This window comes from Oncorhynchus clarkii, chromosome 6 (assembly GCF_045791955.1).
Source record: "Oncorhynchus clarkii lewisi isolate Uvic-CL-2024 chromosome 6, UVic_Ocla_1.0, whole genome shotgun sequence".
Classification (NCBI taxonomy): domain Eukaryota; kingdom Metazoa; phylum Chordata; class Actinopteri; order Salmoniformes; family Salmonidae; genus Oncorhynchus; species Oncorhynchus clarkii.
Genome location: NC_092152.1, coordinates 65363561 through 65383295, shown reverse-complemented (window position 1 = coordinate 65383295; position 19735 = coordinate 65363561).

Sequence of the window (19735 nt, the reverse complement as noted above, 5' to 3'; positions counted from 1 at the left end):
CCTGAGCTATTGAGGGAAAAAAATACGTCTGCTTTAAGATGAGGCTCAACTGTGCTACCTTCAAGGCGTGGGTTAAAGCTCTTTTCATCCCAAGTGCAGGGAGAAAACATTACCTATTTGTGTCCTTGGGGCAGGAATGTTGCATTCAGATACAGGGTATTTGTGTTGCGAGAGAAGAGGTCAAGAGTGATGTCATCCTCCTTGGATCTGGAAGAAGAGATTGGATCTATAAGAGCAATCCCACCCAGACTGGGTTCATGTGCCATTCTCTGCCCTCCGACTCTCAAGATGTTCACACTCAGATTGAACTATCACTTAAGAAGTTTCTGAACATTTCATTTCCATCAGGCAAGTCTTTCCTTGCTCAATATCTGCTGTTTACCGTAAAGCGCTCTCTAAGGCCTCCACTCAGTACGGCTTCATTTCCCTAACTGCCAGAGTTCCAGTACAGCTGAATGTCACCTCCCTGCCAGGGGCCACTGTTAATAAAGCCCGGGGGCCCCAGGGGTCTGAGGTACCTGCGTCAGCCTCTCCCGTCCCGGTAGTCAGGTCTATCGCTGTCGCTTCCCACTCTTCTCCTACACAAACCCTCGCCCCTGCCATCCCTCACCCCCCCCCTCCCTCGTTACCGCCCTTCCTCGCCCACGGGCCCCTCTAGCCCCTGCCCTCCCTCGTTCCCGGCCTTCCTCGCCCCCGCAATGCCTCGCCCCTGCCCTCCCTCGTTCCCTGCATTACCGCTCCCAAACTGCCCAGCCACAGCACCCCTTCAATATTTCAGCACTTTCTACTCCTGCCGTAAGTTTTTGCTGTTCTCTCTTAATATTTAAATATTTAAAGAGGTATTCCTGAAGAGGTCAAAGAAAGAAAGGAGAGGCACTTTGTTTTATTAAGATTTCAGATGCTTTTCACTCCAGGTCTATTGAGGAGAGAGAGGGGGGTAAGGGGTACAACCACTCAGTAGGACTAGATAACAGCATTAGTTATTCATCTGGACTGGACCTGTTGTTGAATGCCAGGAGACTTAGCACTATTGAGAATGTGAACGCTATTAAAGTCCCAGTACAGTCAAAATTCAGTTTTTTGTTTCATGTTGTGCAACAGTTGATGAAATTAACACTGTAAATGTGTGAAAAACTCTGTAAATGTGATCAATGTTATTTCCTCATTCTGGTTGGAAATACAATCTACACAATACCTTCTAATCTGCAGGTTTTGCATGGGTGGAGTTTTGGCTTTCTTGGTGACATCACCAGGTGGTAAATTAGTTAATAGGTCAATAACAAGGAGTTCCAAACCTCTCTGCCAATAACAGCTAGTTTTCAGTTCCCCCCTCCCCACTCAGACCACTCCCAGACAGTCCTAGCAAAATTCTTGCTTGAGAAATAGTTTTTGGGTAAAAAGCTATTTTTGTTTCTTTTTGATCATTTTAATGGAAAACTATTACAGTAAGGTACTTAATTGTTACTCAGAGCTGATTTGATATTGATATAAATTGGCTGCATTGGGCCTTTAACAATGTGCTTGTTATAACAGCCCTTCTGTGTAACCTCCCACTCTATGTACTTAACATGTTGTGTGTGTTTCTCCTCAGCTTTGTGGTAGAGAAGAGGAGCTGAAGAGGCTGAGAGACGAGCAGCATCAGCTCAAGGACAAGGTCTGTGGCTCTGGGCTCTGGGCTCTGGGCTCTGGGCTCTGGCTGACACCTTTGTGCTTCCCCCGAACAGGATGACACACAATGCTGCTTAACAAACCCTCTCACGCTGCTGTGTTGTGAGGTTCCTGACTGACTGACACAGAGTGGGCATCTTCTAACGCCTGCTTTCAACCCTTCAACTTCACATTCGCCTCTTAAGCAGTGGGAGCCGACGTGTAATGAGGCTTTTGGTCGGCCCTTAAAGGCCAAAGAGTGGGTCAGGAGCGTTCCCGGGGATTGGTGTGGTGTGTGTGTGTCTGCGTGTATGCACATGTCTACTGGGCATGGCCTTGGCAGCCCACACTAATGAGGTCTCAGGCAGGCACCTGTCCCAGTCAATAGAGCCACAGGGAGGTAGTGGGTGAAAGTGGGACAGAGCAGAGGGAAGACCTGGGACAGAGCAGAGGGAAGACCTGGGACAGAGCAGAGGGAAGACCTGGGACAGAGCAGAGGGAAGACCTGGGACAGAGCAGAGGGAAGACCTGGGACAGAGCAGAGAGAAGACCTGGGACAGAGCAGAGGGAAGAACTGGGACAGAGCAGAGGGAAGACCTGGGACAGAGCAGAGGGAAGACCTGGGACAGAGCAGAGAGAAGACCTGGGACAGAGCAGAGGGAAGACCTGGGACAGAGCAGAGGGAAGACCTGGGACAGAGCAGAGGGAAGACCTGGGACAGAGCAGAGGAAGACCTGGGACAGAGCAGAGGGAAGACCTGGGACAGAGCAGAGGGAAGACCTGGGACAGAGCAGTGGGAAGACCTGGGACAGAGCAGAGGGAAGACCTGGGACAGAGCAGAGGGAAGACCTGGGACAGAGCAGAGGGAAGACCTGGGACAGAGCAGAGGGAAGACCTGGGACAGAGCAGAGAGAAGACCTGGGACAGAGCAGAGGGAAGACCTGGGACAGAGCAGAGGGAAGACCTGGGACAGAGCAGAGGGAAGACCTGGGACAGAGCAGAGGGAAGACCTGGGACAGAGCAGAGGGAAGACCTGGGACAGAGCAGAGGGAAGACCTGGGACAGAGCAGAGAGAAGACCTGGGACAGAGCAGAGGGAAGACCTGGGACAGAGCAGAGGGAAGACCTGGGACAGAGCAGAGGGAAGACCTGGGACAGAGCAGAGGGAAGACCTGGGACAGAGCAGAGGGAAGACCTGGGACAGAGCAGAGGGAAGACCTGGGACAGAGCAGAGGGAAGACCTGGGACAGAGCAGAGAGAAGACCTGGGACAGAGCAGAGGGAAGACCTGGGACAGAGCAGAGGGAAGACCTGGGACAGAGCAGAGAGAAGACCTGGGACAGAGCAGAGGGAAGACCTGGGACAGAGCAGAGAGAAGACCTGGGACAGAGCAGAGGGAAGACCTGGGACAGAGCAGAGGGAAGACCTGGGACAGAGCAGTGGGAAGACCTGGGACAGAGCAGAGGGAAGACCTGGGACAGAGCAGAGGGAAGACCTGGGACAGAGCAGAGGGAAGACCTGGGACAGAGCAGAGGGAAGACCTGGGACAGAAGGAGTGATAATCTGTAGAGGGAGAGAGGGAACAAGAGAGAAATAGAAAAGGGTCAGACGGGCGTTTTAGGTGTTCTGCAGGTCTGCGCTAGATCCCTGTGTGAGGTGAGTAACCCCGGACGAGTGTCGAGCGCTGGGCCTGCGTGTTTTTACAGCGCGGCCTCACTGTGCTCTGGGACCGCAATAAACCACGGCCTTCAAAGCACAGCCAAGCTCCACTAACTGCTGAGTGCTTCTCTGGTGGTTGGACAAGATTACTCTCAAAACAAAGTGCAGACAGGTTGATTGATAGAAGGGTCTGTAGAGGTGCGCGCCACACTGTTTATTCACACCCTGCTAACACTCGTTTGTTTCATTCGCATGGACTTTTATGTGCTGATCCTGTTACTGTGTGAGTTTGTCAGTTCATAAAGAATAGTCTTGCTCTTTAAGTGGGTTTTAGTGGAAACTCACTAGGGCTGTTATAGATGTGTTGTTTTAACATCCTGGGAACTAGCTGTGACAGGAGGGACAGTCTGCTCTGTGCCACAGCAGTCACTGTGATGACGAGCGTCGGACGTGTTTACATGAGTGTCTGTACTATGTCCTTGACCGTTAATGTGTGTGTTCTGAGTGTTTGTGAGTTGTGTTACTAGATGTCTCCTGACTGATATGAATGACTGAAGATGTCTATTTGGTGATATAACTGACTGGGACTGTGTGTCTATGTGCAGGTGAGGGAGAGTGATGTGCAGGCTGTGTGGCTGCAGAGCCAGGCAGACGGGGTGGGTCGGGAGCTGTGGGAGGAGAGTGCCCAGCGGGACAGGGAGCTGTGGGAGGAGAGTGCCCAGCGGGACAGGGAGCTGTGGGAGGAGAGTGCCCAGCGGGACAGGGAGCTGTGGGAGGAGAGTGCCCAGCGGGACAGGGAGCTGTGGGAGGAAAGTGCCCAGCAGGACAGGGAGCTGTGGGAGGAGAGTGCCCAGCAGGACAGGGAGCTGTGGGAGTGGAGGGACCGCTACCATGCTGTCTCAGAGGGACTGAGGCTGAGGGAGGCTGGGCTTGAGGAGGTGCAGAGGGCCAGGGACACGGCCATCAGAAGCCTGAGACTACAGGAGGAGAAGACCCACAGTCTGGGGGCCCAGAGGCAGGAGCTGCAGCACAGCCTGGAGGGCCTACAGGACAGGTGAGTGGCTGGGGCTGGGGAGGTACAGGGAGCAGGGTTGAGGGTGTGTGGGGGGGGGTCGAGGGACGGGTAGGAAGAAGAGGGGCGAGGTGGAAGGGAGTCTAGGCCTGGGGAGGTGGAAGGGTTCTAGGAGCTGTGGGGGTCGGAGGGAGGGAGCAGGGTTGGTGTGGCTGCAGTGTGTGTGTAGTGAGGGCCTTGTCAGGCTCCATCACATCAGGTCACTGGGGTCTAATTAAGCTGAGCTCCACGTTAGGCTGCAATCTGCAGACATGTACAAGAAATTAGATGTGTTTCCCACTCCTCGCTTTCAAGTGCACGGCCGTGTTAAAATGCATATGACCCCCGTGGTTTTAATTACCATTTTGTGCTTAGCAGGCAGGTTAATGACGCTCCTTAATGGGCTCTGTGGAAATTAGCCTCACAGAGAGGAGAAAGGATATATATTTTCTTTACTGATGTGTTTCTTTCTTGTCCTTTTATTGTTTCTTGTGATAAAAGGGACATTATAACTCAGTTAACTATCTCTGTTAGGAATAACTCCTGTAGGTCAACTGAAAATCACTCAGCCATAACCCTCTCACAATCAGAATGTTCTATGTGGAAATAAGGCTCCTCTGTTTCAGAGTGAGGCCTGTGCTCATTGGAAGGCACAGCGCTCTGTGAAAGCATGTGTGTTGAACCTCAGACTGACCTTGTGGTTCTCAGTCTGCTCATACTCCTGTGTCTGTCTGTCTGTCTGTCTGTCTGTCTGATCATACTCCTGTGTCTGTCTGTCTGTCTGTCTGTCTGCTCATACTCCTGTGTCTGTCTGTCTGTCTGTCTGTCTGTCTGTCTGTCTGTCTGTCTGTCTGTCTGTCTGTCTGTCTGATCATACTCCCGTGTCTGTCTGTCTGTCTGTCTGTCTGTCTGTCTGATCATACTCCTGTGTCTGTCTGTCTGTCTGATCATACTCCTGTGTCTGTCTGTCTGTCTGCTCATACTCCTCTGTCTGTCTGTCTGTCTGTCTGTCTGTCTGTCTGTCTGTCTGTCTGTCTGTCTGTCTGTCTGTCTGCTCATACTCCTGTGTCTGTCTGTCTGTCTGTCTGTCTGTCTGTCTGTCTGATCATACTCCCGTGTCTGTCTGTCTGTCTGTCTGTCTGTCTGCCTGCGTTGGGGTTGGAATCCTCAGCCACTCTTTAGATACCCCAGTCTACAGCCAGCCCTCTCCTCCCCAGCCCACTCACCCATTCCACATGTTTCCAGTATCAGTGTTGTTGTTAATTGCCTCATCCCAGTCAGCCTCTCTCTGTCTCTCATGCGTATGATTACTCACGACAAAATAACACTATCACTATAGCCGTGTGTTTTCATTACTCGGGTACCAATATGGAGTCTGATCATATTTTAACAGATTTGGGCAACAAAAACAGAGAGAGAAAGCTGCTTTATCAATAATTATGTGTAATCCACAACGATTTCACAGAAGCTCAATAACAGCAGCAGAACTGTTATAAATTCTGTATAAATTCTCCAATTTGCAGTGGAATGGAGGGATGTAGCTAGCAGAAAAACTAATTTCCCTAAAACAGGAAAAATTGTCTTGCTTATCTAGGACATGTTTTTTGTCCAAAGGGGAAACTAACTGGACAGAACGTCTATATATATTGTGTTATTTTCTAATGTACAATTGTGAGTGTTGCCACCATTAAATGGTTTGTTGGACTTTTACCTCTTTATGTGTTATTATGTGTGTCTATAGGATGAAACTAAAACCATCACGCTCTTTGTCATTGTTTTCCTGTATCCCAGTAAGACGGAACATGGAGAACAACAGTAAATAAACGTTTGATTTGAACTTTTTTGCTCCTTGCTGAATGCAAATGATGCCTGTGATTTGAACAGGAAAGTGCTTTCCACATAGCTATTACTGTACAATCAGCATGTTCTCTGTCCTGTCCTTGATGTGTTCTTCAGTGTGTTACGTTCCCTCCTGTCCCGCAGCTTGCCCAGAAGGAGGAGATGGTCGTGGCTCTCAGAGTGAAGCTGCAGGACCATGAAGAAGACGCCCGTGTTCTCCGCCAACAACTGCTCTCCTCCCAAGATGCACTGTAGCAAGTTACTGCCGAGCTGAGGTCATGTAAAAGAGAGAGGGAAAGCAGGTAAGAAAATAAGTTTCATTTGACCCATTAAGAGCCATGTGTTGACATGTTTATGACAATGGAATGACACGTGCCACAGACTGGCTGAGATCAGAGCAGATCTGGTCCAACTACAGCAGCAGTATACCACCTGCTATGCCCAGGTACTTGAACCTTGATAGAAAGTCACTCGTACATAATATTCTAAAATAGTCTATAGGTTTATCCATATACTGTACCTCTGCTAGTCTCTTTTATTAGCTTCTCTTCTGTTAGACCCATACTATTTCTCTGTCTGTGTGTCGCTGGTCCAGGAGGAGGCTTTGGTGGGCAGGCTGAGGGAGGAGCTGCGTGAGGTGGGGGAAACAGAGGGAAAAACTGGCTTCTCAGGTGACAGAGAACCAGGACCTGAGCCATGACCTGGACCTGAGCCATGATCTGGACCTGAGCCATGAGCTGGACCTGGACCATGACCTGGACCTGGATCTGAGGCATGACCTGGACCTGCTCACTGAGAAACACAAGGCTGCACAGCACAAGGTACTGGCCTTAACATCACTCAACATCTCTACTCCATCTCTCCTCCATCTGTCTCCTCTCCCTCATCTAACCAACCCTCGTTTTGATGCCCCTTAGCTGGTCAGCTCACAAACAGGCAATCAGAAATGCCATGGCCTTGTATCAGGATGTTTCATAATGGATGTCGAATACAAAATGTCTTTATCCAGGAACACCTGAAATCAGCTCAGGATGAGGTGAGGCCTGAGATCTAACGCATCTCTTTTTAATTAGTCAACAAGGACAAGGACGTGGTTGTACAGACCTGCCTAGTCCCTACAGCCTTCGAAGACTAGTCCTAGTGCTGCCGGTATATGGAGAGGCTAGTTCAACTCAAATCCAGCAGAATTCCCAGGGGCACAGACCCCCCCCCGGTATATCACTGAGAAGTAAGCTCAAGGACATGGTGACCTTGTTAGTGTCCAGCCAGCCCTGTACCATGGGACATAGAAAAGACACCTGACTGTGTCCCATGTACCCTCTGTGTTATTTCAGAGTTTTCTTCTTGAAGGAGAACTTGTGGAGGATCTGTCAATGGCCGTACGCTGTGTTGTGCTGGTTTATTTATTCCTCTCTCTCTGACTGGTCAGATATTTGTTTGCCAGAGTGTCCTTGTGTTATAAATGGGACAGGCCTGTCACTTCAATGCTGAGAGGATGTTTTGACTTCCTTGAAAGATTTTTATTTATTTAATTTTGGGTTGGAGGAGAGCGGTGAATAATGCATTGGGAACCTGCTACATCTACTGTTTTTATCATTAGCATGCAGCCCAAGTTATCTGCAGAATACTTATGAGTGCCAGTGAAATGTTTGTGATGTTATTTATTTATGTTGCCCTCTCAATTATTCATTTGTTTATTTATTCATGGCAGAACTAACTGCAATTGGAAAATTCATTTTTGCTGAAGGGCACAAGCCCACCCCCACCCCCTACATAAAGGGAAGGGGGGACATCAGGCTTATTAGTAATTGCTTTACTTGGCGTTTCCTGAGACTCACAGGGAGATGTCATTTAATCTGAGCAGACGGGTGAAGAGAGGGACTGGGGTAGAGAGAGAGAGAGATGGGATGGGTCGGGTTGAGAGGTGGGGTGGGGATGGGATGGGAGAGGAGGGGTGGAGAGGGGGTTGAGTTTATCATTCTTTTAGCCTACTACCTCCGAAACTTGCTGCTGGAGGGGACTGGAGGGGGCGATGGTTAGGGGGGAAACAGGGTAATATCCACATATATTACAGGGAATCAGATTCCACTTCTCCAGACAACAAGCTCTACAGGTCTGACTACAAGCAGAATAGAGGAGAACACAGTGGTTTTGTGGTTGTCTCTGGTTGTCTCCATGCTCCCCTTCCTTCTCTTCTTGTCTGCTCACATCACCGGTTTCTTTAATTATATGGACTGGGATTTTGTTCAATTTCACACTTGCGCCCACACATGCAGCAATTGTTTCCTGATAAGGGATAATGTTTCACTGAACATTAAATAATATGTATGTTGTGTGTGTCTATCTGTCTGTGTGTCTGTGTGTGTGTGCGTGTGTGTGCGTGTGCGTGCGTGTGCGTGTGCGTGTGTGTGTGTGTGTAGCTGTCAGTGCAGGCTCAGCAGGAGCAGGCCCTTGGAGAGGAGATGCAGAAACTGCAGAAGGAGGTGAGCTGTCTCCGGGGCAGCCTGAGTCAGAGAGAGGAGGACATGGAGGCACAACTACAGACAACTGGCCAGCTACAGCAGGAGAGGGTCAGCCTGCTCACACAGGTCAGCTATACACACACACACACACACACTCACACATCCTTAGTGAGACTCATGTTTTTTTATGCAACATTGTGTACAGTAGCTACTGAAATTATGATCTTTATAATGATGGGCTTTATTATATGGCTGCATAAACTATACAATATATATACACACACCTTAATCTATATAAACTATACAATATGTATACACCTTAATCTACAGTGCCTTGCGAAAGTATTCGGCCCCCTTGAACTTTGCAACTTTTTGCCAAATTTCAGGCTTCAAACATAAAGATATAAAACTGTATTTTTTTGTGAAGAATCAACAACAAGTGGGACACAATCATGAAGTGGAACGACATTTATTGGATATTTCAAACTTTTTTAACAAATCAAAAACTGAAAAATTGGCCGTGCAAAATTATTCAGCCCCTTTACTTTCAGTGCAGCAAACTCTCTCCAGAAGTTCAGTGAGGATCTCTGAATGATCCAATGTTGACCTAAATGACTAATGATGATAAATACAATCCACCTGTGTGTAATCAAGTCTCCGTATAAATGCACCTGCACTGTGATAGTCTCAGAGGTCCGTTAAAAGCGCAGAGAGCATCATGAAGAACAAGGAACACACCAGGCAGGTCCGAGATACTGTTGTGAAGAAGTTTAAAGCCGGATTTGGATACAAAAAGATTTCCCAAGCTTTAAACATCCCAAGGAGCACTGTGCAAACGATAATATTGAAATGGAAGGAGTATCAGACCACTGCAAATCTACCAAGACCTGGCCGTCCCTCTAAACTTTCAGCTCATACAAGGAGAAGACTGATCAGAGATGCAGCCAAGAGGCCCATGATCACTCTGGATGAACTGCAGAGCTCTACAGCTGAGGTGGGAGACTCTGTCCATAGGACAACAATCAGTTGTATATTGCACAAATCTGGCCTTTATGGAAGGGTGGCAAGAAGAAAGCCATTTCTTAAAGATATCCATAAAAAGTGTCTTAAAGTTTGCCACAAGCCACCTGGGAGACACACCAAGCATGTGGAAGAAGGTGCTCTGGTCAGATGAAACCAAAATTGAACTTTTTGGCAACAATGCAAAACGTTATGTTTGGCGTAAAAGCAACACAGCTGAACACACCATCCCCACTGTCAAACATGGTGGTGGCAGCATCATGGTTTGGACCTGCTTTTCTTCAGCAGGGACAGGGAAGATGGTTAAAATTGATGGGAAGATGGATGGAGCCAAATACAGGACCATTCTGGAAGAAAACCTGATGGAGTCTGCAAAAGACCTGAGACTGGGACTGAGATTTGTCTTCCAACAAGACAATGATCCAAAACATAAAGCAAAATCTACAATGGAATGGTTCAAAAATAAACATATCCAGGTGTTAGAATGGCCAAGTCAAAGTCCAGACCTGAATCCAATCGAGAATCTGTGGAAAGAACTGAAAACTGCTGTTCACAAATGCTCTCCATCCAAACTCACTGAGCTCGAGCTGTTTTGCAAGGAGGAATGGGAAAAAAATTCAGTCTCTCGATGTGCAAAACTGATAGAGACATACCCCAAGCGACTTACAGCTGTAATCGCAGCAAAAGGTGGCGCTACAAAGTATTAACTTAAGGGGGCTGAATAATTTTGCACGCCCAGTTTTTCAGTTTTTGATTTGTTAAAAAAGTTTGAAATATCCAATAAATGTCGTTCCACTTCATGATTGTGTCCCACTTGTTGTTGATTCTTCACAAAAAAATACAGTTTTATATCTTTATGTTTGAAGCCTGAAATGTGGCAAAAGGTCGCAAAGTTCAAGGGGGCAGAATACTTTCGCAAGGCACTGTATATAAACTATACAACATGTATACACCTTAATCTATATAAACTATACAATATGTATACACACACCTTAATCTATATAAACTATACAATATGTATACACACACCTTAATCTATATAAACTATACAATATGTATACACCTTAATCTATATAAACTATACAATATGTATACACCTTAATCTATATAAACTATACAATATGTATACACACACCTTAATCTATATAAACTATACAATATGTATACACACACCATAATCTATATACACTATACAATATGTATACACACACCTTAATCTATATAAACTATACAATATGTATACACACACCTTAATCTATATAAACTATACAATATGTATACACCTTAATCTATATAAACTATACAATATGTATACACCTTAATCTATATAAACTATACAATATGTATACACCTTAATCTATATAAACTATACAATATGTATACACACACCGTAATCTATATAAACTATACAATATGTATACACACACCTTAATCTATATAACCTATACAATATGTATACACACACCATAATCTATATAACCTATACAATATGTATACACACACCATCATCTATATAAACTATACAATATGTATACACACACTATAATCTATATAAACTATACAATATGTATACACACACCATAATCTATATAAACTATACAATATGTACACACCATAATCTACATACACTTGGCACTCACACGTTTCTACACCACCTCAGGGCATGTACAGTATGCAGTCACACATATTACGGAAGTTTACATAGACTTAGGTTGGAGTCATTAAAACAAATGTCTTGTTAACAAACTATAGTTCTGGCAAGTTGGTTAGGACATCTACTTTGTGCATGACACAAGTCATTTTTCCAACAATTGTTTACAGACAGATAATTTCAATAATAATTTACAAGATCACAATTCCAGTGGGTCAGAAGTTTACATACACTAAGTTGACTATGCCTTTCAACAGCTTGGAAAATTCCAGAAAATCGTGTCAGAGGCTTCTGATAGTCTAATTGACATAATTTGAGTCAATTGGAGGTGTACCTGTGGATGTATTTCAAGGCCTACCTTCAAACTCAGTGCCTCTTTGCTTGACATCATGGGAAAATCAAAAGAAATCAGCCAAGACCTCAGAAAAAAAATTGTAGACCTCCACAAGTCTGGTTCATCCTTGGGAGCAATTTCCAAACGCCTGAAGGTACCACATTCATCTGTACAAACAATAGTACGCAAGTATAAACACCATGGGACCATGCAGCCATCATTTGTCTCCTAGAGATGAACGTACTTTGGTGCAAAAATGCAAATGAATCCCAGAACAACAGCAAAGGACCTTGTGAAGATGCTGGTAGAAACAGGTTAAAAAATATCTATCCACAGTAAAAATGAGTCCTATATCGACATAACCTGAAAGGCCGCTCAGCAAGAAAGAAGCCACTGCTCTAAAACCGCCATAAAAAAGTCAGACTACGGTTTTCAACTGCACATGGGGACAAAGATCATACTTTTTGGAGAAATGACTCTGGTCTGATGAAACAAAAATAGAACTGTTTGGCCATAATGAACATCGTTATGTTTGGAGGAAAAAGGGGGAGGCTTGCAAGCCGAGGAACACCATCCCAACATGTTGTGAGGGTGCTTTGCTGCAGGAGGGAACTCCACAAAATAGATGGCATCATGAGGAAGGATTATTATGTGGATATATTGAAGCAACATCTCAAGACATCAGTCAGGAAGTTAAAGCCTGGTCGCAATTGGGTCTTCCAAATGAACAATGACCCCAAGCATACTTCCAAAGTTGTGTCAAAATGGCTTAAGGACAAAAAGTCAAGGTATTGGAGTGGCCATCACAAAGCAATGACCTCAATCCTTCTGACTTCAACTGTACATACAGTATGTCTAACCTTCTCATCCCTCTTATTACAGTATGTCTAACACTCTCATCCCTCCTATTACAGTATGTCTAACCCTCATCCCTCCTATTACAGTATGTCTAACCCTCATCCCTCCTATTACAGTATGTCTAACCCTCTCATCCCTCCTATTACAATATGTCTAACCCTCATCCCTCCTATTACAGTATGTTTAACCCTCTCATCCCTCATATTAAAGCATGTCTAACCCTCTCATCCCCATATAGGGTTGTAAAATCCTGGTAACTTTACCAAAACTTCCAGGTTTTAAAGAAATGCCGTTTGTAGAGTTGCAAGCTTGATGTAATCATAGCGTGCTAGGAATATGGGGGGCTATATACAAAAAGTACTATAATTTCTAAAACAGTTCACCCGATATGGATGGAAATCCATAAGTGCTGGAGTACAATGCCAAAACAACTAAAAATGTCACTGTCCCAATACTTATGGAGGTCACTGTATACACAGACTATGAGAAATGACCCATGGTGTGGCTGTGTGCAGTAATGTGTGCTGTTGAGGAGATGCAGCAGAGACAAAGGAGTGGGCAGTCAGCGATCCCTCTCTCTTTCTCTCCATGCCAACAACAAACACACAGCACAGCACACAGCCGTGGAATTCCAATTAGTATCATTTAATTAGAAGTGGGCAGCCTCTTGGCACAGTTCCTTCATTTATTTGAATCTTGTTTATGCACCTTGATTGTTTCACAATATAGATGTATTTTAATTAGCTAAGATTGATTCAATTGCATTGATTCTGTATCCTTATTCAAATGAAATCCCCATCCCTCCTCCTCCCCCCGCTGTGTTATTTTTCATAATTAATGGTACAGTGTGGGACTAGGGCAGGGGGTTGTAATAGTGACAGCTTTGACCATTTTGTAATCAAGGCAAGGTTTATCGTTATTCAATGCCTGTGCTGTCACGTTGTGACGTGAAAGGCGTTTTTTGAGTTTGTGGACCTGTGTGATCGATTAAGTTTGGTGACAGAGCTCCTGCTGCATGTCTGCCTGCCATTCTGTTCTGCCACAGTCACAAGATAAGATGGTCAGACTGTTCTTTTGTCTTTAGCGGAGAGTTCAGCCTCTGTCCACTCTACAGACAGACAGACCCTGAAAGCACTGACCTTGGGCGGGGGGCCCAGTGTAACAGTGTGTGTGTGTGTGTGTGTGTGTGTGTGTGTGTGTGTGTGTGTGTGTGTGTGTGTGTGTGTGTGTGTGTGTGTGTGTGTGTGTGTGTGTGTGTGTGTGTGTGTGTGTGTGTGTGTCGAAGCGGCCATGGTTAACACCCAACGCCTCCTTCCCAACCCAGAGCTCTTTTAATTTTGATTGATGACTCCGTTTATCTTCTGCATAACAACCCTCCACCCCCACCTCCCCCACTGTCCATTTTCCCAGCTCCCGCTACCTTCCACACACACCCAGTAAGAAAATTATATTAGAAACAAAATGAGATTTGAAATGTTATGTCTGACAAGCGACTTGATGAAAGGGTTTTATTGCAGGGCCTGATCCATGGAAATGTTATGCTAATAATACTGCTAGCCAAGCGATCTAGTTGGAAATTAATCAGTGGTTGAGCTGCGAGAGAGGGTGAGGGAGAGGGAGAGAGGCTGCTCTATAAACACCCTTCCCCCCCTTCCCTCACCTCCTCTCTCCCTCTCTATAGCTATGAATCTCATCAAAAATAGCCATGGGGTGTTGTCTGTGTGATGAGGTTGGGAGAGAAATAGGGAGTTAGAAAATTACACTGCAGCTTAGCACTGATTGATGCAGTAATGTATGCAGCAGGCCAGGCAGGCAGGCAGTATTATGGATTAGTTTCTCTCTCTCTCTCTCTCTCTATATATATATATATATATATATATATATATATATTTCTCTCTCTCCCTCTCTCTCTCTCTCTCTCTCTCTCTCGCTCTCTCTCTCTCTCTCTATTTCTCTTTCCCTCTCCCTCTCCCTCTCCCTCTCTCTCTCTCTCTCTCTCTCCCCCCTATATCTGTCCCACTATTATTATTATTATATTTATCCTCTTCATCTGTCCTCTTTTGTCTGCATGTATATTTTACCTCCACATTTGTGTCTACACGGTTTGTGATGTCACAGACTGCCTCAGTCCATCCTGTCACTTCCTCCCTCCCTCCATTCCTGGGAGACATCAATGGAGTCTCTAATGGAGTCATCAGATTTAACTCATTTAAAAGAACACAATTAGCACTGGGGTCTTAATGATGTTTGTAAGTTAAATGCAAACTAATGTTTCTCTCTTCTTCTCTCTCTCTCTCTTACTCCTAGCTTAGAAGTCAGTAAGAACGAAGGAGTAGATGAATCACAGAAGTGTTTTGTGGGTGTGGGTGCGTGTCTCCCAGCCATGTTACAAGTCTGGGATTTATTATTTTTACCCTGAGAGCCATCTGTTACACTGCTCCTTATTTTTGTAATGCATCATCAGCCAGGGGAAAACTAATATTATCCCATCTGGGATATTGTACTCTGGAGTGTAGTAATGTAATGTAGAGCTGGTGTCATTAAAGTGCCTCGGTGGAGCTGCAGGGAGAGGAAGGAAAGCTGAAAGAGTGTACTGGATCATATCTGTCTGTTCTGTCTGTGTGTGTCCTACACCCCTCATGTGTATATACACACACATATATACACACATACACACACACACACACACATATATACACACACACACACACACACACATACAGTGGGGCAAAAGAGTATTTAGTCAGCCACCAATTGTGCAAGTTCTCCCACTTAAAAAGATGAGAGAGGCCTGTAATTTTCATCATAGGTACACTTCAACTATAACAGACAAAATGAGGGAAAATTCCCCTGCATGGAGGAATGGGCCAAAATACTAGCAACAGTGTGTGAAAACCTTGTGAAGACTTACAGAAAACGTTTGACCTCTGTCATTGCCAACAAAGGGTATATAACAAAGTATTGAGATAAACTTTGTTAGTAGTGTGTTACTGATGGTAGGCTTTGTTACTTTGGTCCCAGCTCTCTGCAGGTCATTCACTAGGTCCCCCGTGTGATTCTGGGATTTTTGCTCACCGTTCTTGTGATCATTTTGACCCCACGGGGTGAGATCTTGCGTGGAGCCCCAGATCGAGGGAGATTATCAGTGGTCTTGTATGTCTTCCATTTCCTAATAATTGCTCCCACAGTTGATTTCTTCAAACCAAGCTGCTTACCTATTGCAGATTCAGTCTTCCCAGCCTGGTGCAGGTCTACAATTTTGTTTCTGGTGTCCTTTGACAGCTCTTTGGTCTTGGCCATAGTGGAGTTTGGAGTGTGACTGTTTGAAGTTGTGGACAGGTGTCTTTTATACTGATAACAAGTTCAAACAGGTGCCAATAATACAGGTAATGAGTGGAGGACAGAAGAGCCTCTTAAAGAAGAAGTTACAGGTCTGTGAGAGCCAGAAATCTTGCTTGTTTGTAGGTGACCAAATACTTATTTTCCATCATAATTTGCAAATAAATTCATAAAAAATCCTACAATGTGATTTTCTGGAAAAAAAAATCTAATTTTGTCTGTCATAGTTGATGTGTTCCTATGATGAAAATTACAGGCCTCTCTCATCTTTTTAAGTGGGAGAACTTGCACAATTGGTGGCTGACTAAATACTTTTTTGCCCCACTGTGCATACATACAAACAAACAAACAAACACACACACATACAAACACATACACACGCATACACACACAAACATACACATACACAAACACACACATTCTCCCTACACACTCCCTCACTGACACTCCCTTCTGTCTCCAGCGGGACAACCAGCAGGGGGCAGTGTGTGTTCTGCGCGGGGAGCTGCAGCGGTGGCAGGCGGAGGTCCGGTCTCAGCAGGAGAGCAGTGAGGAGGTGTCGGGCCTGAGGGCTGAGTTACAGGAGACCCAGGGCAGGCTGCAGCAGTGTAGAGCAACCATGAAGCACCTCCGCTCTGACCTGGAGCACGCCCAGAGACAGACCAGGTAGGCAGAGGAGGAGGTGGGTGGGAGGAGTGAGAGGAGTACAGTACACAGAAAGACAGGAACATTGATTTCTCTTCACTTTAATAAGCAGTGAAGTTCCCTCAGTACTGTTCCTGTTGCAGGTGTATGTAAGCCATTATACAGGCATATTGAAGTAGACTACAGTGTTCTGAGAATGTGTTGTCTAGGCTGAGGGCTGTGCTGCAGGATGCTGAGAGCAGAGCAGTGGACACAGAGACAAGGCTGCAGCCCCTGACCAGGTCCCTGGAGCTGTACAGGGTCAAGTACCAGGCCTGCCTTACCAAGATCTCCCAGCAGGACAGCATTCTACAGGCCCAGGACGAGGACCTGAAGGGAGCCAGGGCTCAGGTCAGCTCCACGCCATCTTCACCCTGCAGGAAAACTAAGAGCTGATACTGGAGCTTTTTCTAGTTTTTCCAGAGCTTCTATTTGCTAGAGGTTCTGTCTACTAGAGGTTCTATCTGCTTGAGGTTCTGTCTGCTAGAGCTTCTGTCTGCTAGAGGTTCTATCTGCTAGAGGTTCTATCTGCTAGAAGATGATTCTAAGATAGTTGGCGTTAAAGTTACTTAAATAAATACATTTAATAAATTCATAAAAAATCCTACAATGTGATTTTCTGGATTGTTTTCCCTCATTTTGTCTGTCATAGTTGAAGTGTACCTATAATGAAAATTACAGGCCTCTCTCATCTTTTTAAGTGGGAGAACTTGCACAATTGGTGGCTGACTAAATACTTTTTTGCCCCACTGTAGGTAGGGAACATTGAACAGAACAAGGCTGTCATTAACTCCATTTAGACTAAAATGCAGATAGAACCTTCTAGCTCTCCAATTGTTGTGTTTTTCATCTCTGCTGCTTATACCCTTGCTGCCAGGAGTTGTTCTTGCATACAAATCAAATCAAATCAAATCAAATTTTATTTGTCACATACACATGGTTAGCAGATGTTAATGCGAGTGTAGCGAAATGCTTGTGCTTCTAGTTCCGACAATGCAGTAATAACAAGTAATCTAACTAACAATTCCAAAACTACTGTCTTGTACACAGTGTAAGGGGATAAAGAATATGTACATAAGGATATATGAATGAGTGATGGTACAGAGCAGCATAGGCAAGATACAGTAGATGGTATCGGGTACAGTATGTACAAATGAGATGAGTATGTAAACAAAGTGGCATAGTATAGTAGTATACATCACTTGGCCTGATTTATGAGTGTTAATAGCATGCCTTTTTTATGTATATGTGTGTTTGTGTGCCTGCCTGCGTGTGTCTGTGTGTCTGTGTCCCAGGTGGTGGAGCGGGAGGAGCATGTGCTGCGTCTGTGTGCCCAGGCGGTGGTGTTGCAGGGGGGAGCTGAAGGCCCACAGTGCCCAGCTGGAGAGCGGGGATGGTGCCCTGAGCCAGCACCTCCGAGACACCCAGAGAGACCTGGAGTCCAGCCGCAAACACAGCCAGGAGTGTGAGATGGTCATCAGCACTATGAGAGACAGCACCGCCGCACTGAGACGACAGGTCGGACAGTCAGTCAGTCAGTCAGAACAGTTAGGTCAGTCAGTCAGGCCGATCCTCATCTACAGGGATGTAGCTTCCCAATGACAGACTCGTCCACAGACACAGACAAACCCGGTCACGCTGTGCTAATCACTCCCTTTCCACTACAAACATAGATTAACATACTAGTCCACTCAGTGGTTTCCCTCTACACAGTCAGGCCCACTCGTCCTGCTCACTACCCCTGCTACCTAGAACAGTGCCAGTCATGTGGTGAAGTCAAAGCCAGTCAAGTAGTACTAGCACTGTAGTATACCCAACTGGCCTCTCAGGTGAGTGAAGCTACATGCAGGTCAGTTGTCGCGCCACACCTCTGTAGGTAAGGCTCCATCTCTGCTGCTGATCTGTAAACGGGTGGAGTCAGACAGGGTACAACACACTGGGAGTCGGAGGCCTGGGGACCTCTGGAAGTGTTTTCACTGATTCTTATTGATCGGCTTCATGGCCCCCATACAGGAGGAAACACAATGAGAAAACACAGGCAGTGTGAGCTCCCTGGACAGCACAGAGCACAGCACACAGCACAGAGCACCACCGTTAATGGCTGGCAGGCGGAAGCAGAGAGGAGGGGAAGACTGGATTACATGGGCAGAGCAGTGGAGAGGAAGGATTGATGTTTGGACTTGTTTGGGTGTGTGTGGTTGTGTGCATGCATGTGTGTGTGAGACACGGGGTGGTTGACAGCTCCATGCACGGAAGAAGCAAAGTGGAAAATCATGCTGGGGATGCGATATGTGGCTGAAATAATAGCAGCCGTGCCCAGTGGAGCTCAGCGTTTATGTGGTGTGGGGGTGGCTTGAGATGCAGTTGGGCGTTTACCTCCTTCTGTGAGCCCACAATGGAGGCGCCGTTCCCATCACTTTCAGCTCTTACCCCCACACCCCACCACCTGGGTCCCTAACAACACCCCCTCCCACACAGCAGAGCTCCATTGGTAACACAGAGGCTCTCAATCACACACACAGTATTGATCTCTCCCATCCTCAGCTGGGTCCTTAGTGCACACAGCGCGACACACCACCCGCTCGGTTCAGACTTTTAAGTGATCACTTCCTGCCAAGTTATTTTTTCACACCAATGTTTCTTTACCTCTTTCCTAAGTTTACATTTGTTGTCTGGAAACTGGGGTGTGTGTATGTCTGTGTGAGAGAGGGAGGTAGAGAGAGGGAGAGAGAGTCTGATTTCATTTAATGAGCCGATCGCTCTGAGTCTGCTGTGAGACATCAATACAACCAGCTGATTTCACCACCTCTCACTCCATCTTCATCCTGCCTGTAACGGGCCCTGGCTTTATGAACACTACAGACACGAGGTAGTGAAGGCTGTCTGGAAAACATAGACAAAAAATAACAACAGTGGGTAATGAGAGGAACACCATATTCAGATAGATATATTAGCCTCATAAACTTAGAGGCCATTTGGAAGTGTTTTATAAGTGCAGCAGCACAAAGTAATCCTGACAAACCACCGACACCCAATAGGACATTTTGACTGTGTGTGTGTGCGTGTGTGTGTGTGTGCCCCTCAGACAGGCCAACTCATCTGTGAGAAGCAGAATGTGCTCCAGTCACGAGCCATCAGGCCCAGCACAGCGTGCAGACGGGGGAGACTGAGAGGAAACATTCTGTTTGCCTGT